Source organism: Chrysemys picta, chromosome 1 (genome assembly GCF_011386835.1).
Source record: "Chrysemys picta bellii isolate R12L10 chromosome 1, ASM1138683v2, whole genome shotgun sequence".
NCBI lineage: Eukaryota > Metazoa > Chordata > Testudines > Emydidae > Chrysemys > Chrysemys picta.
The window spans coordinates 181,638,677-181,649,417 of NC_088791.1; the positions used below are offsets into that span (position 1 = coordinate 181,638,677).

A 10,741-nucleotide genomic window follows, 5' to 3' on the forward strand; every position below is an offset into this window, starting at 1 on the left:
CGACCACTCCTCCCCGCTAGGCTGTAGGCAGGGGAGGAGGGCGCCAAAAAAAGTGGGGGGTGGATGGGGGGGGGCTATCAAGGGCTAGGGGTCAGTCACCGACACAGGGAAGGTTTCCGGCTCCTCTTGTTGCACCAAGGAAGAGAGGATATAACAGCATTGGGGGTTGGGGGGGTGCAGTGAGATAGATCAAACTAAAACGGAGAGGGGCACAAGCGCATAGGAGGGGACATGGGCGTACGAGGGGAGGCGCTAATCAGGGCAAGGGGACCGCAGGGGGAAGGGAACAACCAGGCGGGAAAAGGGGCAGAGGAACCACGGGACTAGCTTCGGAAGCTGGGGCGGGTCAAACAAAGGCTGCAGAGGGAAAGGGCGGGGCAGGCAAACAAACTGGAGCTAGCGAGGGGCTGGGGCAAGGGGGAGGGGCAAAAAGCAGCAAGGGGCAAATGGGTAGGCAGCGGGGCAAAGCTGGGGGCTTGTTGCAGGGGGGAGGGAGTCAGTCAAAAGGGGAGGGGTACATGCACCCACGTGCACTTGCAACAAGAAAGAAAGTCCTTGCAAGCTGGCTGCTGCATCAGGCCCAATGGTGGCAACAGGGTGTGGCAAGCCTTGGGGAGCAGCTGAGTCCCAGAGGCAGGAGCCCAAGGCAGATGGTGAATAGCCAGTGGGGGTGGTGGAGGGGGCAACGATGATGGTGGTGGGGAGGACGGGGGGGGACAGATGGATCAAGGGGCAGGCTCCACGTCACACCCCCTGTGTCTCCACAAACACAGTCTAGATCCCCACCACAAGAGCACAGTTCAAAAGTTACTCAGTCCGGGAGGGCCCCCTCCACGGTGGTCTGTAGAATTCCTACGTGCTCCCCCACTGGCAGATGGTCCTCTTCCTCTCCTCAGGGCTCCAGCAGCTCCCCAGCAGCAAATGCAGCAGCTCCAGGCGGCAGTCTGGTGGCCAGCAGAAAGGACCCTTCTTAGGTGGAGATGGTGGTGGCATCCTCAGCAGCAGGAGCAATGGTTGGGGTCTCTCCCTCCCCTCCTCTGGGGAGTGGGCCAGCAGCCCCCCCCCCCCAAGGGGCTGTAGCTGGAGCAGTAGCACCCAAGGGTGTGGGTGGGTCTAGCAGCCAGCCAGCAAGCAGGTAGCAGAGAAGGAGGAGGAGGAGGAGGAGTAGCCTTCTCCCTCCCTCCAGGGCAGAGGGCTACAGGAGAGTGATCTATGATTCCCAGGTCAGATAGGGTTTCTGTTCCCTGAGTGACCAGAGCAGGGGCTGCACTAGAGTAATCAGGAACCTGCTAGAACCAGTTAAGGTTCCTAATTAGGACACCTGGAGCCAATTAAGAAGAAGCTTCTAGAATCAGTTAAGGCAGGCTAATCAGGGCACCTGGGTTTTAAAAAGGAGCTCACCCCAGTTTGGGAGTGTGAGGAGCTGGGAGCAAGAGGTGCAAGGAGCTGAGTGGGTGTGCTGCTGGAGGACTGAGGAGCACAAGCATTATCAGACACCAGGAGGAAGGTCCTGTGGTGAGAATAAGGAAGGTGTTTGGAGAAAGCTATGGGGAAGTAGCCCAGGGAGTTGTAGCTGTTACAGGAGGCACTATAGACAGCTGCAGTCCACAGGGCCCTGGGCTGGAACCCGGAGTAGAGGGTGGGCCGGGGTTCCCCCCCAACCCTCCCAATTGACCTGGACTGTGGGTTCTCCCAGAGGGGAAGGTCTTGGGGCTGTTCCCCAACCCACATGGTGAATGTCTGAGGCAAGAAAATCTGCCAATAAGCGCAGGACCCACCAAGATAGAGGAGGAACTTTGTCACATAACGTAAAACTGGTGTGATGGGAGAATTGGGACTTGTAAATATCCAGCTAGAATGTGGCCATCACATCCTCTGTTAAGTGGTAATGGCAGTCTCATAGAAATAGGAGTGGATGAGGCCATGTAGGCTAAGAAATTGTGAAACATAGGCCTAAATCCTGCAGATCTCCAAGGCAGACCCCAGGGAGTCCCTACCCCTTTGCATGGCCTTAGGGAATCTTTTCCCTGGCAGCAGGGCTCCAGTATAGCCTTGCTGCCAGTGACTTCCATACCACAACTCCTTTCCCTGCTGGTAATGATTTTTCCACTCACATTAAACTTTGTGGCTTTCTTTTACAGTTTTGTTCCATGTAGCATGTTTTTCTGTGGGACATATGGTGGCTACTCCCCTGGTCCAGCCTATCCAGTCTCCCCAGACATACGCTTTAAACTGCTGCTGAACCCCAAATGGCATTTGATGCCTATGTGAAATAAGTGGTCTGCTCCTGAACCAGCCAAGTTCTACACAATATACCCCTTAAAACTCATCTCTTCCAAAGGATTCAGCAATGTTAACCATGCCATTTAAAATCCTATCACTTACCATTATATTCAAACTATAGAGAAAAAAAGTGCCCTACGGGTCACTCAGTGGAACTTGGGTCTAATTGTGCTGTCTATTTAGATTCCTAAGGGGAAGCGTTACATTCCAGGGCGCAATCCAGACCAGCGTGGGGATGTCACCACCTGCCCCACAACATGGGATGCTTCACAACACTTTGCTGCTGTAGCTACCAATCTGGGCTGCTCACAAACAGACTATCATGCAGGTCCACCCTGACTGTCTGTGTATAGCTGTGGCACTGGTCCAGCAGCTCTCACCCCAGCAGCTTGTCAGCAACACTCCAGTCACTCTGGCTTCCACCAGTCCTGGTTACTACTTGCAGGGTGATGCCAACATATCTGTCCTGAATTTTCCCCAAACATGTTCTGCACTGTCCAGCCCTTTCCTGGACAGTTCAGATATTAAAGGCCCATTGCCCCTGTAAAGCAGCTCAATAGGTTAGTTCAGATTACAAATGAAACAAGTTTATTTAACTACAAAGTGAGTCCAAGTACAAGGTCTTAAACTCCAAAATGGTTACGAGATAAATTAGGGTAAAATGATTTCTAGTAGTTCAAACTTAAACAAGATTTGGTTCCAGGTAAAATCCTTATGATATGTTCCCAGCAACATGACTGACCAAATTCTCAAGTCAGGATTTCCCCCCAAATTCCAAGGGCTGATTCATTTGTTTTCTTAAGAGAAAGAGAGAGAGACTGGGTGTTTTTGTCCCTCACTTCTATAGTCCAGTCACCCTTTTAAATGCATTTTCCTGAGGGTTACTCCGAGATAAAGTTCATTCTAGCTGTGAGGACAGAAATATGGTGTCTTGCGGTGAAAGAGGTTTCATGATGTTGTTGTTTGGTAAAATACAGATTGATCTGTTCCTGCCCCCATTCATTGCTAAGGAATGGCCACTTGATGGGTGATTGCCAATCAACTTTGATGACCTCTGGCTAGCGGTGTGAGCTTATTAATTGTCTTTGAGAAACCGGTTTATCTCCTCCCTAGAATTGTCTGGTAAATACATTGTACTTATAATTTCAGCTTATGTTCATAAAACTTAATATGCATTTTGTATATACATAACACAAGATATTGATGATCAGTGTTAGTTTTTAAATGATATGTCAAGGCATATCTTACACAAAGATTGCTACAATGATGTGTAGGGTGTGAATACAGGGGTGCTTAGGGTCAGAGGAAGATATTTTTCTTTGATATTGTACAACATTAAGGACACTGTTGGTCCTTAAACAACAACCAATAAGTGTTTGAAAGTCAAAAATTTTGCAAGAAATATAAGGGGGTTTGGATTGTTTATGATATTGGAATGCATTGTAAAACAGAAAAAAAAAGAATATTATTACCAAGACATTATCTTGATTCCTTCTTTTACCCTCATATGGCAAGAAGAACAGACCTTTTTTATTTTTGGAGGTGGTCTCAAATAGAGCTGGTCAAGAATTTTTTGATGAAAGGTTTAATTGGAATTTGCAGATTCATAAAAACTGAAAGTCTGTGGAAACAAATCTCCCATTTCAAAATAGTATTGGGGGGGAAAAAAGTTTTGAAATTGCCAAAACATCCCATTTTGACACTTTCTAAATGAAGAGAAGTTTCTTTACGAGTTCAAAATGACTTGTTTCAAAAACATTGTTAAATTAAATTAAGATACACAATAAAAGGTCAAAATCAAAATGAAACATTTCAAATTGTCAAAAGACAACATTTCAATTGACCTGAGTGAAATTAAGACTTGACTTTTCAACCCGTTTATGTACACCTTGTACATGGCATGTTTCAGGGCCTCTACTTGCAGATCAGGCTCCTTTACCAGAAAAGGACTGGCTACAGAGCCTCCTTCTCTGAAAGCTAAAACACAGATGTGTTCATTATAAGAGCTTTTAATGCCCTTCCAGGTCTGGCTGAGGTCAGCTTAATAAGGCATGTTACACACAGCACCACTACTCACTGAACAAGTATAATACAGTTTATCATTCCACTCCCCCTCCCCCTTTAAGTTCTACAGCCCTGCCATTTACAAAACTTACACTATTACACTGGTCTTTAAAGTTCAGTACATATCTCTTTGTCTGTTAAGTGTCTCTGAACATACTGATTTAAACTCATTACCGACCGTCTCAATTGCATGTGATCTGGACACTGAATTCCTTTACTTTGTGACAGCTGGACTTGTCCATCCTTTTTCGCCATCCAGTTTGATATAAACATGGTCACCAGCTTCAACAGCCTGCAGTTATCTGAGTGACATCTGTTACTAACACTTTTATAAGTTTTTTGCCTTTTTTATCTGATTTGGCTATGCTCTTCATGTCTGGCAACTTTGGAAATAGTTTTGAGTTGTTTTCCCAACAGGAGCTGTGCTGGATTATATCCAGTAGCTGCTATTGGTCTAAATCTGTAACTCAGAAGAACACTGGATAGATCTTCCTGCTATAGTATTTTCTTGGCTGTCGGGACAACTTTCTGAGCCTCTCCATTCATTTCTGGGTAATGTGGGCCACTAGTGATATGATCAAAATATTTCATTTGGAATTCTTATATTCTGTTACAGTGAATTGTGGTTCATTGTCCATTACTAGTTGTTCTGGAATACTGAAGTGAGCAAAAGTGCACTTCACTTTCTCAATACCACTTTGACATGTTATGTCTATCAAGTACATTTTTATATACCTGTAAAAAATAGTCCACTATGACAATATGTCCTCTGAATTCACATAAAATCAGCAGCTAGGCTCTTCTAAGGTCTGTCTGGTAGAGATTTGTACACGGTATGATTCCATGTTGTCTCTTGAAGTTATTTGTACTGGATCTCCTCTTAAATGTTCAGTATCACCAAATTCTCTGAGTTCATCCACTTTTCTCAGTAGGCCCATCATGCAGTGCAGGTGACAAGGTTGTTGGTCTTTGATCACATGCACTTCTAAATGCACCATTTTGACTGTTGTAAGTTGTTTCTGTGGTGAACTAGTCCATGCGGTTCAGAATACCTCCAGGGCTAAGCAAGGCTGTCTCCGGTGATTTCGGTGCTGGAAAGGGTTGAAGGTGATTATAAGTCCCTTCTGAGATGACGGTCACATCTGCTCTGAATCAATTATAAAAGGAGTATTCTTTCCATGAATATTCAGTTTCACTCTCCAAGCAGGCTGTGTCACACATAATAGATCCCAGCAACAATGGCTCTTGATTTTCTGTCATCGTAGTTAGCTTTGTCACTGCCTTAGTGGGGTAGCCTGCTGTAAAATGTCAATGTGTGCATTTGTTACACATTTTGTGCATTTGTTACATATTTCACCTTCAGCTGGATGTCTTGAGCTATGAAATTTTTCACATCTTGTACATTTATTCTAAAAGACTCTGTAGTTTGCCTGGAGTTTCCTCATAACCTCGGGGCTTTTACGGTAATGACTTTTAGCATTCAAGATGAATCTGTTTATAACTACAAAGTTAATTTTTTATTTTGCAAGTTTGTCAGGTTTGTTTTGCAGTTTCACAAGTTGAGACTGCTTTGCTATTTGGATAGCTATGGTTAGGATTAAGTCTGTCTTCAATTGTAGTTGCTTTGAAAGGTTCTTGTCTGCAAGATCTATAATTAGCTTATCTCTGATATTTTCATGTTCTGCATTCCCTCCCCCCCCCAAAAAATATTTTTTTCTGACAATGTATTCAAAGTTCTTATAAAAGATACATCATTTTCTCTTGATCCCTGAATTCTATGGTGAAAACATGCTCTTTTCATAAACCAATTTTCTCTGAGATATAACGTATGCATCAAACATAGATGACTATGAAAGCACTCTCCCTTTGTGACTGTCTTCAGTAAAGTCAAGGGATTCAAGATATACTCTACTCGTCCATAGCATAAATTAAAGATGATACCTGAATATCCCCAGTTTAATAGCAATGCAGAATCTTACTTCCATTCTGTCCATTCTCAAGATGTGTTGAAACTGAAGTTCTCTGGGGCATTCAAGAGTGGCATGTTAATGAGATCCAGAAATGTTTGCTGTTGTTGTTTCTGCTGTCTGCAACCTTTGAGGCTGTTTTCTTTCTGTTTCTGTTCTCCTCTGGCACTAGTTTACTTCTGATACCATGTCATGTACACTTTGTACACAATATCTTGCAGGGCTGCTTAATTGTAGTGTGATGCTTAAATAGTAGAACAAGTCATTTAGGTTTAAAATTTATGTACATAAAAAGATATATATATATATATATATATATATATATACACACACTTCTTTACAGGAGTCAGATTTTTGGGCCATATCACCACCTGCATATATTATTGACATTTAGTGGAATCAAACACTGTGTTTGTACATAGAATCTCATTGTTTTACTCCAGTGGCTCCCAGTCTTCAGTGGAAAGGGGACTCAGATCACAAAGCAGGCAGACGTCAAAGGATTCGCTAGGAGCTGCTTTGCAGGAATTGTATGAAAATTTGCCAGCTCAGGAACAAAAATCTACTCGTGCACCTTTCACAATGGTAACATTTTACTTACCTATCAAAAATACCAAAGAACCATTATTTGCTCTGGATGGTGAATAAGTAGAAATTTGCAAGGTTGATCAAGTCCTCTGACTGTCAGTGGTTCCCAAATGTCTCACAAGCAGGGGCGGCTCCAGGAACCAGTGCAGCAAGTGTGTGCCTGGGGTGGCAAGCCGCGGGGGGGGGCAGCCTGCCAGTCGCTGTGAGGGTGGCAGTCAGGCTGCCTTTGGAGGCATGCCTGCAGGAGGTCCACTGGTGCCACGGTTTCGGCGGCAATTCAGCGGCAGGGATGCCAAATCTGCATGACCAGCGGACCACCCACAGGCATGCCGCCGAAAGCCGCCTGACTGCCGTGCTTGGGGCGGCAAAAAACATAGAGCCGCCCCTGGTCGCAAGACTTCCCATGATTTGGGTGGAGGCCTATTCAATTTAAAACTGGGCTAGCTAACATTAACTTTCACAGAAACAACCTATGGGAAAGATAGGGGAACAATGCTAGAGAGCAGCTGCTCCTCCCTCAGAGCTAACCCAGTGGGTGCAGTTCACATGCACAGTGGAAGCATCTGACAGTTGGCCCACACATCTCTTGTGACTGACGTGTAATGTTCACCTTTCAGTGCCTCCCCAAGTCAGCACCAGCAAACTGAATGATAACAGTTTTATCATCTTGTCATTAAATCTTGGTCAGATTTGGTCCATTGTCTTCTGTAGATCAGTGTTGTTGGTTGGTTGGTGTTTTAACATGTATGTGGTAAAACCTGTATACTCGTTCTCTCCCCCCTCCTTCCCCATTTGGAGGATAAAGAAATCTGGACAAATGACGTGACACTAGCTGAGACAAATAAGTATTTCTGCTTTTTTGAACATCTGATTACAAGATTCAGATAAGTGTGACAATGATTTTTAACATTACTGTTGCACTCTAAGTACGCATTCACCTACACAGTATAGCAACACTCACAGAAAAGCTTTGACATATATATTCACTAGTAGATGAAGCTATTTTACCTGTACAGGTTTTTGTTTTGTTTTCTTTTTGCAGGAAGGAGGTAAAGTATTTCAGCCTTTTACACCCCCCCCCCTCTATTTTCCTGCTATACAGTCTGTCATATCTATCTTTCTTTTTTGAATTATATTTTGATCATGCACTCTATACTGCATGAAAATTTAAATTAGTTTTCTTTATTTGTACCTGTTCTAGTCCAATTACTGTTCTTTCAATACTAGCTGTCTGGCTTCAAGTACTGATTTTACAGTCCTTATGTACAAACAGTTTGTGATCAGAAGCACTATGTGAAGGATGAGAAATTGTTATTTTGAGACTATTTATTTAGTTGAACAGCTTTGTTTTTTACAAAATTTTAATATATATTAGGACAAATAAACCTCTCCTACTTTAAGGAGCGTTCTGTGCAGTGGTGATGAAAAGAAAGCAAGCTATTTAAGAGCTGGTTTGATGATTTCAGGTCTTACAATTATGGGGTCTTGAGGGCAATGCATTTTGGGGCACCTCTGCTCTGGTTCCCAGAGGATGCGAGAAATTAGAGCAGCTTCACTGATGGCAGGGACCCATTGGGAATGCAGATGTAGGTGTCAAGTGGCCAATTGTAGGTCATGGAACAAAAGGGCAAGGAAGAAAACCAGAGGAGTCCGGCATGGGGATGAGAGAGGGGAAGATCAAAGATGACAAAAAGGTAGATTGTGGGCTGCTTAGATATGCATCTTGAATACCAAATCTCTGTTTGCTCATCACTACTGAAGATAAAATATTAACCATGAAACTCAAAGGAAATGCCATATTCTAGGTGGGTTTTTTAAAATGTACTTGCCTTAAAATAGACTTTGACACATTATGTTTTATTGATACAATACTTTATTTTCTGCTTTCTTCCCAGAAATACTGAAAGAATGCTCTTCCAAATAAATTATAAAGTAAACTTTTTACAAAACTTGTCATCAGTTCAGAAAAGCATCAAAGATAAGTGTAAAATGCAGAAGTTATGAATTTTAATGTGTTTTTTCCTTGTTAGAGTTTGGGGGAAATATCTTTTCAGTGACTCAGTTAATTTTCCAACCTCCATGTATATTGTATATCATGGAATGTAAAGAATGTGTTTTTATCTTACTCAGTTTGGAAGTGTCCTAGAGGGCAGAGTTAAGTAGATTTCATAACAACATCACTAGCCACACAAGGAAAAATGTTGCCACTTACCTATAATGAAAAAATAAAATGAAGTGTAATGCAAGAAACTCTTAGAAACGGGTGAGGAATCTTCCTTTTATTTATAAAATGAAATGACATAAATAAGTGATTTGATAAATGACATAATTATTCTGACCACAGAAACATAGAGAAACTACAATACAATGTTGTTCAGTTGGAGCAAGGGTGCAGAACTGAGGGAGCTGGATGCAGGAGTGGGTGAAACTGCATGGGATGACAATTTCTGTTTTGTCACGATGGGGATTTCTTCAGACTTTACTAACTTTTCTTCTTACTTTCCACTGGCGGATCCCTTCTGTCAGGGAACAGGGACCCCTTGACAGACTGAGTTAGTCAGGACAGACATGGCTTCTGACAGGTTATGGGTAGGGTAGGGATTCCACAGTCTACTCTGGGGTGGCCACTCTTCCTCCCCCAAAAGGAAGATAGGAAGGAGCTCAGAGTATCCTCAAAGGCCTGGTCTACACTATGGGGTTAGGTCAAATTTAGCCATGTTAGATCGATTTTAAAAATGACTGCGTCCACACAACCAACCCTGTTCCGTCAACCTAAAGGGCTCTTAAAATCAACCTTCTGGTCGAGGGGAGTTGACTTTGCTGGGTCGAATTTGGGGTAGTGCAGCTGGAAATCGACGGTATTGGCCTCCGGGAGCTATCCCAGAATGCTCCAATGTGACTGCTCTGGGCAGCCCTTTGAACTCCAATGCACTAGCCAGGTACACTGGAAAAGCCCCAGGAACTTTTGAATTTCATTTTCTGTTTGGTCAGCATGGCAAACTCAGCAGCACAGGTGACCATGCAGTTCCCCCAGAATCATAGAGTGTGGATTGTTTCTAAGCTCCCCCTATCATCTTCATCCCTGAGGTTATCGCAGATTAGAAGGCGAAAAAAAAACAACACTCATGATGACATGTTTTCCGAGCTCATGCAGTCCTCCCACACTGATAGGGTGCAGCTTAATGCATGGAGGCATTCAGTGGCAGAGGCCAGGAAAGAATTAAGTGAGTGCAAAGAGCAGAGGCAGAATGTGATGCTGAGGCTAATGGGGGAGCAAATGGACATGATGAAGCATCTGTTGGACCTGCAGGAAAGCCAACAATAGCACAGACCCCTGCTGCATCCCATGTTCCATAACCTCTGGGCACCCAGCCACTCCACTCCAGAAGATGGACCAAGCAAGAGAAGGCTGTCATTCAAACAGTTGGCTTATTGTAGCCACACTAAAAATCAATGTGGCTTTGTCCTTCCCTCCTCCCCCACCTCACCTGGGCTACCTTATCTGTTCTCATTTTTACAAAAATAACGAATGCACGGTTTCAAAACAATAGTTACTTTATTTCTAAGAAAAGGAGTACTTGTGGCACCTTAGAGACTAACAAATTTATTAGAGCATAAGCTTTCGTGGACTATAGCCCACTTCTTCGGATGCATATAGAGTGGAATAAATATTGAGGAGATATATATATATATACACACACATACAGAGAGCATAAACTCCCACCTGTTTATGCTCTCTGTATGTGTGTGTATATATATCTCCTCAATATTTATTCCTCTATATGCATCCAAAGAAGTGAGCTGTAGTCCAGGAAAGCTTATGCTCGAATACATTTTAG

At 43.5% G+C, this 10,741-nt stretch overlaps 1 long non-coding RNA gene across 1 annotated transcript; it reads left to right on the forward strand.

The window, feature by feature from the left end:
• Positions 1–1,396: 1,396 nt before the first annotated feature.
• Positions 1,397–9,131, forward strand: LOC135983903 (uncharacterized). The gene is made up of 4 exons (XR_010601728.1): positions 1,397–1,515; positions 3,261–3,405; positions 6,758–6,899; positions 8,798–9,131. It is a non-coding gene; the product is annotated as an uncharacterized LOC135983903 (long non-coding RNA).
• The last annotated feature ends 1,610 nt before the right edge of the window (positions 9,132–10,741 follow it).